Here is a 20,696-nt window from a genome sequence, read left to right as displayed (position 1 = left end):
TCATCTGCATATTTAAATTGACAGTAATGATATTAAAATGAACTTACCTGCCATCCCACGCCAATTTTACAGCCTCCGTTCGGCCTTTGCGTGCCTTCAGAACTCCGCATGGAGTTCCAAGGCGAGAACCTGGTGGGGAGAGGGGAGTAATAAAAATTTCAGGGCGGGAGGGGTGGAGGAGCAAGGAAATCAATTTTTAATGGACATGGGGATGGTGGGAAGGGGTTACAGGCCAAATGTTATAAGTTTAGGGGGTAAATCTCAGGTAGGGAGAAAGGAATGTGTTGGTCATTTGGGGCATTGAAATGACCGTTGGGGGGTTAGGGATGGGCCATCCACATATTTCTTATTGTTTATTAAAAATGTAATACTGCTGCCTGTTTAAAACTTTAAAGTAATTATAAGGGCTGAAAAACCTTTAAAAACGCCACCGGCGCCAGCGCCAGTGCTGGACACTGTTGCCGACGATGCGGAGGCCACCCCTACATGTCATTGGGGGTCGGCGCTCCGCCCCCACTATTTAAATGAGCCACTGCACAAAATATTGCAGGAACTCTGCAGCGGCCACTGAATGCAGGCACCCCGCCGAGTTCAAAGGGTGCTGCCGCCCCGAATAAAATTCAACCCAGTGAGTCTGAGGAGACAAATGTAGCAGGCAGCTGTTAACACCTAGGAGCAATGGAAGGCCCAGGTGGCTCTGTGAAACCATATTTCTGGAGTTTGCATATTGGAAAAGAACAATAAGCTATTGACATTTGATTCCTGATAAATTTAACAGACTTTCTGAAAGCAGACAGGCTGTACAGAGGACCAGCAGTGGCTACCTCAAGGGACAGAGGGAGCACCTGCTCTCAGAGAATACTGATACAGTGAAAGGCTGCAAAGACCTGAACCTGTTTTGAAAGTTGAAGTTTGCAGAGAAGTAAAGGCCCAATAGGATCACCAGGAATCCCCTTATTCATGGATGTCCAGGTTGATAGTGCTCGGAGAAGTGAGCAAAGAGGATGTTGACTTTAAGAAAGGTCTGGGAGATCCAACCCATTGCAATTGGGAGGAGTTTGGGACTTTTAACCACAAAGATTCTGCCATCAAGGAGGACTATGTAATGTTCAAATGTGGTGTGAGTTAATAAGTAAAGAAAATACAATTTAGTTAATGGGTATTTCTTTTAGTGTAGTTAATATAATAAAAGTCTGAAAACATGAAATCCTGTGTAGTTCTTTAAATTGTTCTAAGAACATAAGATGATAAGAAATAGGAGCAGGAGTAGGCCATCCAGCCCTTCGAGCCGACTCTGCCATTCATTGAGCTCATGGCTGATCTTCTACTTCAACAGCATTTTCCTGCACTAACCCCATAACCCTTGATGTTTTTAATATGTAGAAATTTGTCAATCTCAGTCTTGAACATACTCAACGACTGAGCCTCCACAGCTCTTTGGGGCAGAGAATTCCAAAGATTCATCACCCTCTGAGTAAAGAAATTCCTCCTCATCTCAGTCCTAAATGGCCTGCCCCTCATTCTGAAACTGTGTCCCCTGCTTCTGGACTCCCCAGTCAGGGGAAACATCCTTCCTGCATCGACATGGTCAAGCCCTATAAGAATTTTGTATGTTTGAATGAGATCACCTCTCATTCTTCTAAACTCCAGAGAATAAAGGCACAGTCTATTTAATTTTTCCACTTAGGACAATCCCTCCATCCCAGGAATTAGTTTGGTGAACCTTCATTGCACTTCCTCTATGGCAAGTATATCTTTCTCTAGATAAGGAAACCAAAACTGCACGCAATACGCCAGGTGTGGTCTCATCAAGGCTCTATATAATTGCAGTAAGATGTCTTTACTCCTATACTCAAATCCTCGTAATAAAGGCCAACATATCATTTGCCTTCTTAATTGCTTGCTGTACCTGCATGTTAGCTTTCAGTGACTCATGAACAAGGACACCCAAGTCCCTTTGACGTTCAACACTTCCTAGCCTCATTATTTAAGAAATACTCTGGGCTGAATTTTACGCCACCCCAGTGGGTCGGATGGTAGCATGGGGGCGGCGTAAAATTGAGCAGGAGACTCCAGGAGGCTTTCCTGCCCTGATCCCGCCTCCGACCAACTTTACAGAGGTCGGGCAGTGGGGCGGTGGGGGGAAAACCGGCCACCTGTCCGAAGCCAATCCAGGCCCTTAAGTGCCAAGCAGGCATGCTGGGGAGATAAAAGGCCGTCCAGTGATAGCTGCAGTCCTTTCCTTGCGCCGGGGGAAGTGGGGTGCCATGGCAGTTGGGCATAGGGTGCCCGATTGAGGACTATCCCCGCCTCCCAACCCACCCCCGGGACCCAAGACGCCCCCCCACCCCACCCTCCCCCCCAAAAGACTACCCTTGCCTCGCCGGCATGACCGATCACCGCCCCCGGCGAGGCAAGCCCAACTTACCTGAAGTCCTGGCTTCATGGCGTTAGCTGGGCTGCAGTCCCAGCAGCGGCCACCGCTCCCGGTGACCACTGCTGGGACTAAGAGCTGCTGGCCCGCTGATTGGCTGGCAGCTCACTGAGGCGGGACCTCCTCCCTCAAGTGGGTGGAAGTCCCGCCTCGGGACAATTAAAGCCCAGGGACCCGTAAAATGCAGATCGGATCCCCGGGCTAAGCGGAAGTGGGTTAGTCGATAGCGAAGTCCTGTCCGCTTAAGGTAAAATCCAGCCCTCTGTATTTCTGTTTTTCCTAACCTCACATTTCTCCACATTGTATTCCATCTGCCAAATTTTTGCCCAACTCGCTTAGTCTCTCCTTAAAGTGCCTTTGCATCCTCCTCACAACTCACACTTCTGCCTAGTTTTGTGTCATCTGCAAACTTGGAAATATTACATTTAATCCCCACAGCCAAATCATTGATGTAGATTATGAATAGCTGGCGCCCAATCACTGATCCTCGCGGTACCCAACTAGTCACAGCCTGTCAATATGAAAATAATTCATTTATTCCTGCTCTCTGTTTTCTGTCTGTTAACCAGTTCTCAATCCAAGCCAGTATTTTCCCCCAATCCCATGTGCTCTAATTTTGTTTACTAACCTCTTGTGTGGGACCTTATCAAAAGCTTTCTGAAAATCTAAATATATCACATCCATTGGTTCCCCCTTATCTATTCTGTTAGTTACATCCTCAAAACACTTTTCACAAATCCATGTTGACTCTGCCCAATCATACCATTATTTTCTAAGTGTCCTGTTATCACATTCTTTATTACAGATTCTAGCATTTTCCCTGTGACTGATGTTAGGAAAACACGTCTGTAGTTCCCTGTTTTCTGTCTCCATCCTTTATTAAATAGTAGGGTTACATTTGCTACCTTCCAATATGCAGGAACCATTCCAGAGTCTATAGAATTTTGAAAGATGACCACCAATGCATCTACTATCTCTGCAGCCACCTCTTTCAACAGTCTGGGATGCAGATCATCAGGTCCAGGCGCTTTATTTACTTTAAGTCCCATTAATTTCCCTAGTAAATTTTTTTACTAATATTAATATCTTGCAGTTCTTCGTTTACACTAGTCCCTTGATTCTCCATTATTTCTGGGAGATTTTTAGTGTTTTCCTCCATGAACACAGACACGAAGTATTTGTTTAGTTTCTCTGCCATTTCCTTATTCCCCATTATAAATTCTCCTGATTCAGCTTGTAATGGACCCACATTTGTCTTTGCTAATCTTTTCCTTTTTACATACCTATAGAAGCTTTTACACTTCGTTTTTATGTTTCTTGCTAGTTTACTCTCATTCTTTCTTCTCTTTCTTAATCTTTTTCTTGATTCTCCTTTGTAGAATTCTGAAGTGCTCCCAATCCTCAGGCTTACCTTATTTTTGGCAACTTTATACACCTCTTCCTTCGCTCTGATGCAATCCTTAATTTCTTTTGTTAGCCATGGTTGGAACACTTTTTTGCTGGGTGTTTGTGCATTAAAGGAATGTATTTTTGTTGTAAACTATGTTTTAGTTCTTTATATGTTAGCCATTGCCTGTCTACCATCATACCTTTTAACGTAATTTTCCAATCCACCATAGCCAATTTTCCCCTCATACCTTCATATTTCCTTTGTTTAGATTTAAGACCATATTTTCTGATTGAACTACATTACTTTCAAACTTAATGTAAAATTCTGTCATATTATGGGCACTCTTTCCTGAAGGCTCTTTTGCAACAAAATTATTAATTAGTCCTTTTTCTTTGCACAATACTAGATCTAAAATAGCTCATTCCCTAGTTGGTTCCTCATCGCACTTCTCCAGAAAACCAGCTCGCATACATTCCAAGAATGCGTCCTCCACAACATTAGTACTAATAAAGTTTACCCAGTCTATATATAGATTAGAGTCCCCATGATTACTGTATTAGCCTTGTTACATGCACCGCTAATTTCCTGATTTATACTGTGATTTACATTACCGCTGCTGTTTAGTGCCCCATAAACAACTCCAACCAATGTTTTCTGCCCTTTGCTGTTTCTTCGTTCCACTCAAACTGCTTCTATGTCTTGAACTTTAGAACAAAGATCATCTCTCACTACCTCTTTAATTAACAGAGCTACCCCATCACCTTTTCCCAGCTTCCTGTTCTTCCTAAATGTCATGTACCCTTGGATATTCAGATCCCAGCTTTGGTTTCCTTGTAGCCAGGTCTCTGTAATCGCTGTCAGGTCATACATAGGAATTTTTATTTGAGCTGACACTTCATCTGTTTTATTGTGAATGTTGCAGGCATTCAGATACAGAGCCCTTAATACAGTATTTTTTTACTGTTTTTGTAAACTCTGGCCCTATCTGCTGGCACACTGTTAAATTTTCAATCATTGTCCCATCTATCAATACCATGATCATCATTAACTTTATTGCAACCTTGATCTATTGCCTTGTTGTTTCCCTCTAATTTACTCAATCTTCCCTATCATGATCCCTTCCCCCTTTATTTAATTTAAAGCCCTCTCTACTTCACTAGTTAAATGACTTGCTAGAACAAGTGGGGGCAACACAACCTTCTGCACTTTCGTGCTTGGCTGCAGAGAACAGTGTGTATCCCCCTGACTATACTATCCTCCTACTACCACTACATTCCTTTTAACTCCCCCCACTTGAATGCCTTGCTAGACTTGCTATGGGTGGCGCAGTGGTTAGCAGCGCAGCTTCACAGCTCCAGCGACCCGGGTTCGGTTGTGGGTACTGCCTGTGCAGAGTTTGCAAGTTCTCCCTGTGACTGCGTGGGATTCCACTGGGTGCTCCAGTTTCCTCCCACAACTTGCAGGTTGATAGGTAAATTGGCCATTGTAAATTGCCCCTAGTGTAGGTAGATGATAGGAGAATGGTGGGGATGTAGTAGGGAATATGGGATTAATGTAGGATTAGTATAAATGGGTGGTTGTTGGTTGGCATAGATTTGGTGGGCCAAAGGGCCTGTTTCAGTGCTGTGTCTCTAAATAGAATAACACTGGTCCCAGCATGGTTCAGGTGAAGTCTCTTCTTTCCCCAGTACTAGTGCCAGTGCTCCATGAACCGGAACCCATTTCTCCCACACCAGTCTTTGAACCATGCATTCATCTCTCTAATCTTATTTACCTTATGCCAATTTGCATGTGGCTCAGGTAATAATCCACAGATTATTAGCTTTGATGTTCTACTTTTTAATTTAGTGCGTAGCTCCTCATAATCCCAATGTAGAACCTCTTTCCTAGTCCTATCTATGTTGTTGGTACCTAGGTGGACCACAACACTGGATCCTCGTCCTCCACTGCAAGTTTCTCTCCAGCCCTGAGCAGATGTCCCGAACCCTGGCACCAGGCAGGCAACACAAGCTTCTGCACTCTCGCTCTTGGCTGCAGAGAACAGTGTGTATCACGAGGTGCCATGGTCAGTCTGCTCATCCACCCTACAGCCCTCATTCTTGTCCATACAAGCTGCAAGAACCTAAAACTTGTTGCTCAATTGCAAGGGTTGAGGCTGCTCACTCCCACTTTTGTGATCCCCTTACCTGCCTGACTTGCAGACACACCCTCCTGTCCCTGACCACTGACCAAATCAAATGCCCCTATCCTAAGGGGTGTGACTGCTTTATGGAATAAAGTGTCTAGGTAACTTTCCCCTTCCCTGATGCATCACAATGTCTGCAGCTCAGCCTCCAGCTCATTTACTCTGAGCCAGAGCTCCTCAAGCCGCAGACACTTACTACAGATGTGGTTGCCATGAATTGCTACGGCATCCAGGAGCTCCCACAAACTGCAGCTGTGACACATCACCTGTCCTGTCATCTTTATTGTGTTAATTAAATTTTATGTATTTTTCTTAATTAATTTATTATTCCCCTCTTCACTGAACTTCCTCACTCACCAAATTCCTGGCTTCACACACAGTGAAGCAGCCCAGTGCATTCTGGGGGTTCACATCTCATAATTTTAACGTCAACAGTCTCACTGAGGTTGTAACACTAATGTAATACTCTATATCTAGAGGACTAGAATTCTTTCTTTTGGGCCTCCTTATCTCGAGAGACAATGGATACGCGCCTGGAGGTGGTCAGTGGTTTGTGAAGCAGCGCCTGGAGTGGCTATAAAGGCCAATTCTGGAGTAACAGGCTCTTCCACAGGTGCTGCAGAGAAATTTGTTTGTTGGGGCTGTTGGACAGTTGGACTAGAATACAAGGGGTTAAAGCCCTGATCAGCCCACACCTGGAGTACTATGAGCAGTTCTGGGCACCACACCATAGGAAAGATATATTGGCCTTGGAGGGAGTGCTATGTAGATATACCAGAATGATATCTGGGACTGCAAGGGCTCAATTATGAGTAGAGATTAAAAAAACTATGGTTGCATGCCTGGAACTTAGAAGATTATGGGGTGATGTGATTGAAATTTTCAAGGTATGAAGGGGAACTGATCGGGTAGTTCGCGAGAAACTATTTCTGCTGGTTGGGAAATCTAGGACTGCGGACATAGTCAAAACATGCAAAGGGTGGTAGAAGTTTGGAACTCTTCCACGAAAGGCAGTTGAGGCTGCGTCAATTGCTAATTTTAAATCTGAGTTTGATAAATTTTTGTTATCCAAAGGCATTAAGGGATATGGAGCAAAGGTGAGTATATGGCATTAGGTCACAGATCAGCCAGGATCTCATTGAATGGTGGCTTGAGGGTTTAAATGTCCTACTCGCCTTCTAATTTTCCTATGTTCCTATGCTGGCCAATCATTTCTTATCTGACAAATGAGCAGCGGCTATTGAAAATTGGGGGGACACTTCAGCTGTCCCTTGGATACCCAAGGCATACCTGGTGTAATTTTTGGGCAGGCCTGTCAAGAATGGCTCCATAAAAATACTGGAGTCTGCTGCCAGCCCACTCTTGATGCCTTTCCAGGACTGGCTTCTTCCCAACTCCCAGACCTGACCTGGCCCCTTCCTCCTCCCAGGTCAAGGCCCAGCCCCCTCCCCACTCCCAGGCCTAAGCCAGACCCCCTCCCCCCCCCCCCCCCCCCACCCCCCCACAAACACCCCAGACCTCAAAGACCTGATCTGGTCCCCTCCCCACTCCCAGGCCCAGTCTAGGACCCCTCCCCACTCCTAGGCCTGACATGACCCCAACCCACTCCCAGGCCCAGCCAGATCCCTTCCCCCACCAGAGCTGGCCCACTCCCTCCTCCTGGCCCAGTGCAGTATAGAAGCCAGATAATAACTCACTCTCTCATAAGTGGGGACTTGCAGTGAGCACTCATTTGGGTGTGCAGCTCTTCAGCTACATTCAAATGAGTTTAAGCAGACAAAATGGCTGTTTTGAATGGAAGTTGGAAACGCCTCCCCTTGATAAATTATATGAATATTGCAGGATCACTTGCTTTCATTGTTAAGCATCAGAAATTTGGGAAATACTAAAAATAACTATGGAATTAAAATTGTGCTGTTTTAAACTAGCAACAAATGTGTTCATCCCTGTGTCCACTACATGACTTGAGATATCAAAATAAATTGTAATTTAAAATCAACCAGTTAACAAAATTTTTAAATAGGAATTTGATACAAACACATCAATATATCTGTATGTATCTGTGAGCGTAAATGTCTGCATCTGTAAATGTGTCTGCATTTAGATGAGCATCTAGTTCTGATGAAGGGTCCCTGACATGAAACGTTAACTCTGCTTCTCTGTCCACAGATGCTGCCAGACCTACTGAGTATTTCCAGCATTTCTTGTTTTTATTTCAGATTTCCAGCATCTACAGTATTTTGCTTTTAACTACAAAAGTCATGTCTGGCTCCTCTTCAGCTAGGCCAATTTTCTGCTTTAGTGAAATTGGATCAGGAATCAGCCAGAGAATTCCAACCATTGTTTTTAGAAACCAGCTGGAATCCACTGATGCTACAGCACAGGCTGTGTTTTCTCCCCACCTCCAAGATAATGGGGATTAGGGAAGGGGCATACACCAGAGGTATCACTGAGCCATTCAAATGACTGGGTTCACCAAATTCAGGCATATATTTGTGTTTGTGTGTGGGCATGTATGTGGGTTTGTGTGTGAATGTGTGTGAATGTGTGTATGTATGTGTCTGTGGGTTTGTGCATGTGAGTGTGTGTAGGTATGGGTTTGTGTGTGTATGTGTGTGAGGCTATATGCATGTGTCTGTGGTTTGTATGGTTGTGAGTTTGTGAGTGTGGTTTGTGTGGGTGTGGGTGTGGGTTTGCGCATGTGTGTATGAGTGTATGTGTGGTTGTGTCTGTGTATGTGTGTGGGTGTGTGTAGTGGGCTTGTGCCTGTGAGTCCATGTGGGGGTATGGGTTTGCGTGTCTGTGTGTGTATGTGTGGGTATTTATGTGTGTGTGTGTATACGTGGATGTGTCTGGGCATGTTTGTGTGTGTATATGTGGGTGTGTGTGTGCACGGGTGTGTGTCTGTGTGTATATGTGTGTGGGTGTGCCTGTGTATATATGTGGATGTGTGCGCACGTGTATGTCTATGTAAATGTGGGCGTGTCTGTGTGTATATGTGGGTGCGTCTGTGTGTGCATGTGTGTGGGTGTGTCTGTGTTTGTATGTGGATGTGTGCGCACGTGTATGTCTATGTAAATGTGGGCGTGTCTGTGTGTATATGTTGGTGTGTCTGTGTGCGCATGTGGGTGGGTGTGTCTGTGTGTCTACGTGTGTGTGGGTGTGTCTGTGTTTATATGGGGGTGTGTGGGTGGGTGTGCCTGTGTGTATATGTGGGTGTGTGTGCAGGTGTGCACATGTGTGTGGGTTTGCGTGTGTCGGTGTGTGTGAATGTTGATTCTGGAAATATGCAATTAAAGTTTCAGCTTGTACACAAACTTGCTGTAAGCGAGTTGCCAGAACTGAAAAATCTGATGTTTGCAGCTTGTATCTGTGATTTGAGCGATTGCTGTGCCACGTCCCATTGTATACTTATAATCCCTCTTTTCCCATTTCGGTCATTCTTGTGTGAACTCAGTCCCTCGGGGAAACAAGGGTAGAGTTTTCAATTCTGCTTCCTTTCCTTTGTTTGAAGAAATAAGGGAACTCAGCTGCAAGTTACACAGAAAAAAAAAGGAATTTAAAAAGTCCAGAAAATGGCCAATCTCCTTGTTTCACATTGTGCATGTAGCAAAGAGGAAATAGTGAGGAGCGCTGATACAGGGCCTCGTGGGATTGAATCCGGTCACTCCCAGTTAACCAAAAGGCGTATCTTCCTCCTCACATGCTCCAATCTTCTCTTTGTCTGATTATAAATTCCGCTATGTCTATTAGTTGTTGATGAATCTGGTTCTGCTATTTTTTTTCTTACAGCAGTGATTCTTTCAAATGGTTGTTAGCTTTGCAATACTGCAGTAGAAATAGTTTCATCAGCATATATGCTCTTAAATACTTTAAAAAGATTAAATACTGTAAGAATGGTAATTAAAGGAAAAGATCTAAAACAGAAAGGTGGTGGTTTTGGGTCTAACCCTTCATTAGTTCTTCTGACATAGAGAGCATTAACCTTTCTTCCTTCCAGATGCTATCGGCCAGCTGTGTGTTTTCAATTCATATTTTCATATTCATGCCTTTCCTTAGTATTTCTGAATATAAAGGAGATTTGTGCTCAGATAATCTGCTGTGACCAGTTGGCTCTGCTCATAATGGATGAACAGTTGCATTTAATGAACAAAATCTAGGAAACAAAAACACTGCCCAGTAGAATACACTTCCCCTTTAAACAGAGCACAGTTCCCTTTTAATTCCTATATTCCACAAAAAGTTGTTCTACAATTGCTTCACTGGTGTGCCACAGTCTTTCATCGTAAATGAGAAAACACAGGACTCATTGAAAATGTAGTTAACAATAAGACTTAGCACTGATTTTATAGGCACAGAAGAATGTAAGATTGAGAAAAGACAATTCAACCCAGCCAGTTTGCCCTGCCATTTTTTCAGAGCCACACTGACCATTTGTTATCTCCCTCCTTCCTCTGCAGCAATAAGTAAGAACAGAAGAATGTTGAAACAAGAGTATTTTTATGACAAATAAAAATTGTTTCCTTCAACAAAAAAACTGATCATTATCCTTTCAATGCAGACACTGGTTTCAACAGGTTTCAAAGAAAGAAAGATTTGCACTTATATAGCGCCTTTCATGACCTCAGGACATTCCAACGTACTTCACAGCCATTGAACTACATTTCGAAATGTAGTTACTGTTGTAAATAACGTAGCAACTAACAAGAGAACAGGAAACACTAAAAACATAAATCATGTTTTAACTTATTATTAGGATGTTAAAAATTAGTCTCACTGGGGTAGATTTTAATTATCATTGCTGGGTGGAAAGTTGGCCACCTGTTACACAAGCGCACCCCCTCCCGCCCCCAAATTTTTCACCCAAAAATCTGGTCTGGAGTAAATGGGTGATCGATCCGCAAGCATGAGTTTTCAGCAGTTAAAATCTATCTCAGTGCCACAGGAACAGGAGAAATCAACCAGGGTTACTGCTTCTGAACATTATGTTAAGTCCTTTAGCTAAGAATGGGATCAAACTCATCTGCAATGATGCTTTCTTCAAAATGTAGCTTGTGGAAGCTGATATGAAGAAAATAAAAGGGATAAATTTTCATCTTTAACTCTCAAGGTTCACTTAAATGAGCAAGTGAGGCAGCATTGTAAACTATGGTTTAGAAATGGCATTATGCTCAATCTTATCAAACTTGGTGGCGAAAACCACTTACAAATAAATTGCTTGAACTTCAAAAAGAGAAAGAATCCTTATAACCTAAGAATTTTCTATTGGTCTTCAGTTTCTGCTCAGTGTTGCTGTTAAATATATAGGAACTGAATAGAACTCTGTAAACCATGCTTATGTAGGTACCACTAAAGGCTGTGTCCCTCCAGAAAGGGCTGGGTGAGCAATGGACTTCTTTCAACACAAATATCTATCATGTGTATTACTGATTGCAGTCTGTAGTATTTTGTTTTGCTTTTTCTTTTGTGAATCAATCTGTTTGCAAATAAATCGCAACAGTAGTTTAGCCTGTATAAAATAATTTAATGATGTGATTTTTTTTCATTTTCTGATTTGTTGGGAGCTGTAGCAGGCATCTTATGCATTCTTTACTAGGCAATGCATTTAATTGGTAATTATTACGTCTGATCTATGATAATATTTATGGCAGAGAATAAATGATGGAGGCATTTAGTTTATAAGATAAAAACATTCATAAGTATGATGCCCGAACTAAGCAGTTATAACCAACATGACAGACTGAAAGGTTGGGACTCTTCTTTCTCGAAAAGAGAAGGCTGACAGGTGACATGATAGAGATCTTCAAGATAGTGTTTGATAAGATAGAAATGGAGAAAATATATCTATTTGTGGGAGAGACCAAAACTAGAGCAAAACATAAATATAAGATAGTCTCTGATAACTCCCATAGAGAATCCAGGAGAAAGTTCTTTGTCCAAGAGTGGTTAAGATATGGAACTTGCTAGCACAGGAGTGGTTGAGGCGAATAGCATGGGTGCATCTAAGGGTGAGCTAGCTAAGCACATGAGAGAGAAAGGAATAGAAAGATATGCTGATATAGTTAGATGAAGAATGGTGGGAGGAGACTCATGTGGAGCATCAACACTCACATGGTCCAATTGGGCCGAATTTTCTGTGCTGTAGAGAGCTGCAAGGCTGGATTTTCCTTCAGAGTAGGTTCACGACTGGAGGATGGCCAGGGCAAGACTTCTTTCTGCTGCTTCAACTGCATTGTGATTCTGAACAATTACCCTATGTTGGAATTAATTATTCATGGAGTGTGGGCTCCCACTCCTGCCAACAATGGAGGTGAGGTCAAGATCCTGGAATTTCCTAACAGCACTGTGGGTGTACCTACACCCCAAGGACTGCAGCGGTTCAAGATAGCAGCTCACCACCACCTTCTCAAGGGCAATTAGGGATGGGCAATAAATGGTGGCCTTGCCAGCGATGCCCACCTCCCCCAAACAAATAAAAAGAATGGCTGCAGTGGGACCTCAGAAGATGAAGGATCCAGCAATAAAGGGGCAGACGTGCCCGGAAGACTTTATTCGACTTTAAATAAGGAATTCTCCATGAGCTAGGACCTCCGACAACAGGCAGGAGACCTGAAGACAGGCCTTCTCACTCCAACAGTGGAAGTAGCTAACATTGCACTGCTACACCAGAATATACCACCAGCCCTCATTTAGTGGTCTCTGGAGTTGGTGGTAGTTGAGGTGGAAAACAGACTATTTGTCTATACTCCTGTGCCCTGAAAAGGAAAGGTTGAACAGGTTGGGCCTATACTCATTGGAGTTTAGAAGAATGAGAGGTGATCTTATTGTAACATATAAGTTTCTGAGGGTGCTTGGCATGGTAGATACTGAGAAGATGTTTCCCCTTGTGGGGGAATCAAGAACTAGGGGGCACAGTTTCCAAATAAGGGGTTGCCCATTTAAGACAAAGATGAGGAGGAATTTCTTCTCTCAGAGGGTCTTATATCTTTGGAATTCTCTACCCCAGGGAGCAGTGAAGTCTGGATCATTGAATATATTCAAGGCTAAACTGGACAGATTTTTGATTACAAGGGTTATGGGGGCAGGCAGGAAAGTGGAGTTAAGGCCACAATCAGGCCAGCCATGATCTTACTGAATGGTGGAGCAGGGTCGACGGGCCGAATTGCCTACTTCTGCTCTTATTTCTTATGATCTTATAATCTTATGGCCCACCACCACCGAGGCAGGTTAAGGCTTAAATAGCCAAGTTCCTGGTTGGGGTGGAACAAGAAAAGTCCCAGTGTTGCTCTGATGGGCAGAAATCTGGCAGCAGGTAATCCCTTCCACCCATGCCCCCCCCACCCCACGCACCCCCTCACGCACCCCACTACCCCCCACCCCATCCTATAATGCTTTCATTTTTTCATCAATAGTGCAACTTCAGGGATTATAACAAATGGAAATCCAGCCCACAATCTGCTTACAGTATCTATATTTAAACTGTTCCCACTACATAAAGGCAGTAAAGACAACACAAACAGCATTATCACATACAAATAATAGTGCATGTGTTCAAGAGGAAAGGAGAAAAACGGGATAGAAATTGGGGGGAAAAGAAAGCTAAAATTTTGCATGGAACATGTTATAGAAATAGTGGCTGGGATTTAATGTCGAGGTGGTGGCCCCACCCATTGGCTGGAAAGTCAGGGGTGAGCCCACTTCTGCCAGCCAGTCAGAGAGCTGGAAGCTCTTCAGTTCAAGCAGCGTCACTGGGAGCAGTGGCCAGTGCTGGGACTGCATCAGCCTTCGAGGAGGCTGGGAGTGCAGGTAAGTGGGGTCAGGCTCGTTGGGGTCAATCAGACAAGCCTCGGTGAGGGTGGGGGGGGGGGGGTGGTGTCAATAATGAGTGCAGTGGGGTGGTCTTCCAGCAGGGGCTGCATTGCCACTGGAGGGGGGGGTGGTGGGTGGGGCCTGTGTGGGGTACAAGGTGTCCGATCAGTAGCGACTCCCCTACCCCCCACCGAGCACACAGGGAGGCTGCCAGGTTTTACTGATTAAATGCCAGCAAAAAAAGCCTTTAAGTGGCCATTAATTAGCTACTTAAGGACCTCAATTGACCCAAGGGCAGGCAGGCCGGCTGTCAACTCCCCGTTGCTGGTAAAATTCCAGTGGAGGTGGGTAAGCGGCGGGCACAGTGCCCTCCATGCCATCCCACCCCATTTTACTCTCCCCACTACTACCAGCCTGCTTCCAGGGGTGGTGTACAATTCCGACCAGTGTATTTACATAGGGTACGTATAGCAACGGGTTGGACAAGAGTGAATGCAGCTCTTCTTACTGGGAGTCTGAGCACCCTAAAAGAGTATTGTACAAGCATGGTTGGCAATTTTACTGTATGAGAGACCCCTTACAAAATATAATGCATTCACTGAGATTCCTGCCAAATACTTACACACTCCAGGGTGCCTGCCTTCCATCCCACCCCTACCCTCACCCCCCCATACTAAACTGAGTCAGCTACCCAAAGAAACAAAGTGCTGGCATTAGAGGAGCGTTTCTCTTTATTCATAAGTATTGACAGAAATAACATGCAGATAAGAACTAAATTACGAAAGAAGGTAAAGATGTACAGAAATATATTGAATTTGTAGGCCTGTGAGGTTCCCTAAGATCTCATTTTAAAAACCTATCTTATATGCTATAAAATAACTTGGAAATCAATGAACAAAAATGAAATTGCATTGGGGTAGGTTGCCCTCCCTTGTCTCCTTTTGTTGGGGGGAGGAAGTTTATCTCGGGGATGGTGGGGGTGGGGTGGAATGGGGGGAGGAGGATCTTGCTGGATTTGTTTCGGATTGTGCAATAAATTTCTGCCAACTGTCCACAAGCTTTTCATCTGCAGCTGCAATTTTATTAATAATGAATGAGGAACTTTAGTGTTTGACAGTGCACGTTTGTTACAAATCAAAGTGCTGAGATGGACTGTATTTTGGTTTTATAAAATGTAAAGAATTGATATTTTTTCGAGTAGTCTGATAAAATTTACGAAGTACTTTAAAACATGTTATGAATAACATGCAGTCACAGTGTGCCGTAACATATTGGCATGAAACTCCTTTGTCCATTTTTAAAAAAAAATGGCATTTAAACAAAAATAGGTCTATTAAAAATGCCAAAGGACATTACAAAAAAGATTGAAGCATGGTAAAGTAAGAGGAGGAAGAGCTCAGAATGCTGAAGGAAGGTGACGAATGTGGACATCAATGGTGGAGAGGTAGAAATGGTGAATGAGTTTATTTTACTGGTAAGCTGTATTTCCAGGGCAAAGGGAAAGAAAAGAACTTTGATTGAATTGCCAGTCTGTATTGATGCCTGAATGGCAGTCAAGACACCACAATTGGCCTCAGTGCCCTGGGCTCGAGAAGTTAAAATTGGCCAGAGTTCCAATTTTGATCATTATCCAGCAATCCTTACTGAAAGTGCAGTTTGACATTGAGCAAGGGCAAAAGCTAATTACCTGGTGTTGCCTCCATGTTCAAATAGAATGTTTTCACTAAGTATCAAGGCTCAACTCTCAAATTTGGCACAAATAATGGGCATTTGCATGAGGTTCTGAAGGTTTCCAGTATGTCTGAAATTGTACCTCCACAAGATGTGAGGAAATGTTAGGAGAAAGTTAGTAAGAAAGAAAATAAAACAGAGAATGCAAGAAAGAAGTGAAATTTAGCACTGAAAGGATTCATCAGTGTGTTCTATTATTAAAGATCCACATCACAGCACCTCATTACCAATTGACATGTTCAGAGCACATTTGATCTCAGTGTTAACATGGCAACCAGAATAGTAAAATACTCCTTACATAATCCTGTGGTTGGTGGTTATAACCTTGGAGAACTGAACTCGTCATTTTGTAAGGAGAGTGACTGGTTTATCATCATGTGCTGACTGAAGAAGAGACAGAAATAGGATTCTGCTGAACAGACTGGAATAAAATTGATGGAACTGTACAAACTAGAACATGAATGGATTTACTAACAGGTTTAGAGTGCGGTTTACTCTGTTTGTTAGAAAGGGTCGAGTTGTTCAGCCGCTAAATCCATAGAGTGCAGCTCTGCCGTTTCAGAGCATACACCACATTCATGGCAGTGACCGTCGTGTGCTTGGTGTGCTCAATGTAGGTGACCACATCCCTGATCACATTCTCCAGGAAAACCTTCAGCACCCTACGAGTCTCCTCATAGATCAAACCCAAGATCCCGCATGATCCTGCCATGGCGAGCCAGGCGGCAGATTGCTGGTTTGGTGATGCCCTGGATATTATCACAAAGCACTTTGCGGTGCTGCTTTGCTCTGCCTTTGCCCAGTCCTTTGCCTCCTTTACTTCTGCCAGACATGAGAATTATTCACTCAGATCACTGCACATTCTGGGAGCTTTATCCAGTCATTGCTGGCACAAAGTAACAGTGATGCATTTTAGGAATTGTAGTGTGCTGTTTGGTTTAACCTTTTCATTAAGTTGGTAGAGTGATAATTGAGGAAAGTCCCATGAACTCAAGTTCTAGTAGCTGAAAGAGGACAGGCCTTTGTGGAAAAATATTATTGGAGTAATTTCATACACTGCAAAGACAACTGGGTAGGTTTAGCTTTGTCTTGTGAATTGTTATATTTTGTGTTCATTATGTCTGAAACCTGACTTTTAGTGCATGGGAACATTGGAACAAGAGTAGACCATTCAGCCCCTCAAGACTGTTCCACTATTCAATGAGATCACTGATGAGAAGTATTCTAACTCCACCCAACTGCTGTGGCCCTTAATACCCCTGCTAGCAAAATCTATCGGCCTCAGATTTAAACTTATTTATTGAGCTAGCATCTACTGCTTTTTATGGGAGAGTGTTCAATATTTCTACAACCCGAATGCAAAGATGTGTTTCCTAATTCTCTCCTGAATGGCCTGGCTCAGATTTTAAGCTATATTCCCTTGTCCTAAGCTCCCCCCTCAGCAGAAAACATTCTCTCCATCTACTCTATCAATTTCGTCCAATGTCCTAAAAGAATCAAATTAATCACCCCGTAACCTTCTATATTCCAAGGAACGTAAGCCTAGTTTATGTACTCTATCCTCATAGTTTAACCCTTGGAACCATGTTCTATCTAAACTCCAGGTACTAGCTTGACTCATTGAGTCATAGAGTTGTACAGCACAGAAACAGGCTCTTCGGCCCATCGTGTCTGTGCCAGCCATACAGCACCCAACTATTCTAATCCCATATTCCTGCACTTGGCCTGTAGCCTTGCATGCTATGGCATTTCAAGTGCTCATCTAAATACTTCTTAAATGTTGTGAGGGTTCCTGCCTCTACCACCTCTTCAGGCAGTGCGTTCCAGATTCCAATCACCCGCTGGGTGAAAATTTTTTTCCTCAAATCCCCCTAAACCTCCTACCCCTTACCCTAAATCTATGCCCCCTGGTTCTTGACCCCTCCGCTAAGGGAAAAAGTTTCTTACTATCTAACCTATCAATGCCCCATATAATCTTGTACACCTCAATCATGTCCCCCCTCAGCCTTCTCTGCTCTAAAGAAAACAACCCTAGCCTTTTCAGTCTCTCTTCATAGCTGAAATGCTCCAGCCCCGGCAACATCCTGGTGAATCTCCTCTGCACCTTCTCCAGTGCAATCACATCCTTCCTATAGTGTGGTGCCCAGAACTGTACACAGTACTCCAGCTGTGGTCTAATTGACGGTTTATACAGTTCCATCATAACCTCTCTGATTTTATATTCTATGCCTCATCTAATAAAGGCAAGTATCCCATATGCCTTCCTAACCACCTTATCTACCTGTGCTGCTGCCTTCAGTGATCTATGGACAAGTACACCAAGGTCCCTCTGACCTTCTGTACTTCCTAGGGTCCTACCATCCAGTGTATATTCCTTGCCTTGTTAGTCCTCCCAAAATGCATTATTTCACACTTTTCAGGATTAAATTCCATTTGCCACTGCTCCGCCCATCTTACCAGCCCATCTATATCTCCCTGTGATCTAAGGATTTCCTCCTCACTATTTACAACACTGACTTGTGCCGTGCACGTGGGAGCCGGTCTAGTTGTGTGACGTCAAGCGAGTTTTGGGATGAGGGTTCTGGCCTGTTCTCTATTATGGCCTCGGCCGTAGCATTGTGCATCAGTGACATGCATTTTGAACCAGCCGTGGGCCACCTGGAGGACCATCATGGGCCCACACTTTGAGAACAGCTGATCTACACGTAAAAGTTTCAATGAACCTGATGTGCTCTGGCTGTGGTTAGACTGTAGCAGTTGTGCATCACCTGTGATTTTTTTGGGGGGGGACTGCCCTTTCGAAGCAGTGTTCCAAATTCTACGGCAATGCCAGATCAGCAGAATCTTTAGTGCATGTCTTACATTGGAGCATTTTGAAAGAATGTAGTACTTCAGTGCAAGGCCTGCAGTATAAATATAGTTTTTTTTGTAAGCATGCAGATGGAATGTTGAGAGGAAAATGAAGGAGATTGAAGCCTTCTATGTAACAATTGTTTTTTAAAGCAGGCTTGTCAGTGCTTGCTTTGTTTCAGAAATTCAGCTTCAGTGGAATGAATAAAAATCTACATTTGGCAACCGGAAAAGGAACATGTTATAACTACACATTTTATTTTGTGGTGCTACTTTCAACTATTCGCTAAAGAAGGGCCCAGTAAATATTTTGGTTTTTTTTGTTTGTACATGTAGGTTACAGAGGGACATAAATAGGCTGCAGAGCTGGGCTGAGAGATGGCAAATGGAGTTTAATGTGGAAAAGTGTGAGCTGATTCGCTTTGGAAGGAGTAACAGGAATGCAGAGTACTGGGCTAATGGGAAGATTCTTGGTAGTGTAGATGAGCAGAGAGATCTTGGTGTCCAGGTACATAAATCCCTGAAAGTTGCCACTCAGGTTAATAGGGCTGTTAAGAAGGCATACGGTGTGTTAGCTTTTATTAGTAGGGGGATCGAGTTTCGGAGCCACGAGGTCATGCTGCAGCTGTACAAAACTCTGGTGTGGCCGCACCTGGAGTACTGCGTGCAGTTCTGGTCACCGCATTATAGGAAGGATGTGGAAGCTTTGGAAAGGGTGCAGAGGAGATTTACTAGGATGTTGCCTGGTATGGAGGGAAGGTCTTACGAGGAAAGGCTGAGGGACTTGAGGTTGTTTTCGTTAGAGAGAAGGAGGAGGAGAGGTGACTTAATAGAGACATATAAGATAATCAGAGGGTTAGATAGGGTGGATAGTGAGAGTCTTTTTCCTCGGATGGTGATGGCAAACACGAGGGGACATAGCTTTAAGTTGAGGGGTGATAGATATAGGACAGATGTCAGAGGTAGTTTCTTTACTCAGAGAGTAGTGGGGGCGTGGAACACCCTGCCTGCAACAGTAGTAGACTCGCCAACTTTAAGGGCATTTAAGTGGTCATTGGATAGACATATGGATGAAAATGGAATAGTGTAGGTCAGATGGTTTCACAGTAGGGCGCAACATCGAGGGCCGAAGGGCCTGTACTGCGCTGTAATGTTCTATGTTCTACCACCAATCTTCGTGCCATCTGCGAACTTACTGATCATACCTCCTATACTCACATCTAAATTATTAATGTACATTACAAACAGCAAGGGTCCCAGCATCAATCCCTGTGGTACACCACTGGTCACAGGCTTCCACTCGCAAAAACAGCCTTGACCATTACCCTCTGCCTCCTGCCACTAAGCCAATTTTGGATCCAATTTGCCAAATTGCCCTGGATCCCATGGGCTCTTACCTTTTTAACCAATCTCCCATGCGGGACCTTATCAAAAGCCTTACTGAAATCCATGTATACTACATCTACTGCTTTACCCTCATCTACACATCTAGTCACCTCCTCGAAAAATTTAATCAAGTTAGTTAGACACAATCTCCCCCTGACAAAGCCATGCTGACTATCCCTGATTAATCCCTGCCTCTCCAAGTGGAGATTAATCCTGTCCTTCAGAATTTTTTCCAATAGTTTCCCAACCACTGATGTTAGACTTACCGGCCTGTGGCAGTTGGCAGTACCGTTGCCTCTGAATGTGGACTTAAACGCAACGGCGATGACTTGAGTGCATTGAGTAGTTGGGCATTGTGTGACATAGTGAGGGAATGCTGCATATTGGAGGTGCTATTCTTTGAATGAGATATTAGACAGTCTGCTTATATGTGTGGTTTTGGGTGGGCGTCTTTGGGGCCCGCCTCAAACTCCCTCCCAGGCCACTGTCTCAGGCTAAACCAAATGCTTTGCAACCTCTGTATCTTATTTGACCCAGAATTGAGCTTCTAATCTCATATCCTCTCCATCCTAGAGAGCACCAACTTCAACCTCCGTTGGCCATCTCCTATGATGAAGGGTTTCAAGATGGTAGATATAGTGAAACTACTTCACAGAGGGGTGAAGCTAGAACAAGGAGGAATAATCTTAAAATTAGAGCTAGGCCATCTGGGAGTGAAATCAGGAAGCTCTTTTTCACACAAAGCAGAGCAAAAATCTGGAACTCTCTCCCCAAAAAGGCCATGGATTTAAATTTTCAAGAGATCGATAGACTTTTGTTCGGGAAAGTTGTCAAGGGGTCTAGAGCAAAGGAAAGTAAATGGAATTGAGGTACATTAATCATGGTTTAATTGAATGGTGGAACAGGCTCGA

The sequence above is a fragment of the Heterodontus francisci genome, chromosome 4 (genome assembly GCF_036365525.1).
Source record: "Heterodontus francisci isolate sHetFra1 chromosome 4, sHetFra1.hap1, whole genome shotgun sequence".
NCBI lineage: Eukaryota > Metazoa > Chordata > Chondrichthyes > Heterodontiformes > Heterodontidae > Heterodontus > Heterodontus francisci.
The sequence above is the reverse complement of the archived record's forward strand: the minus strand, read 5'-3'. Positions refer to the sequence as shown.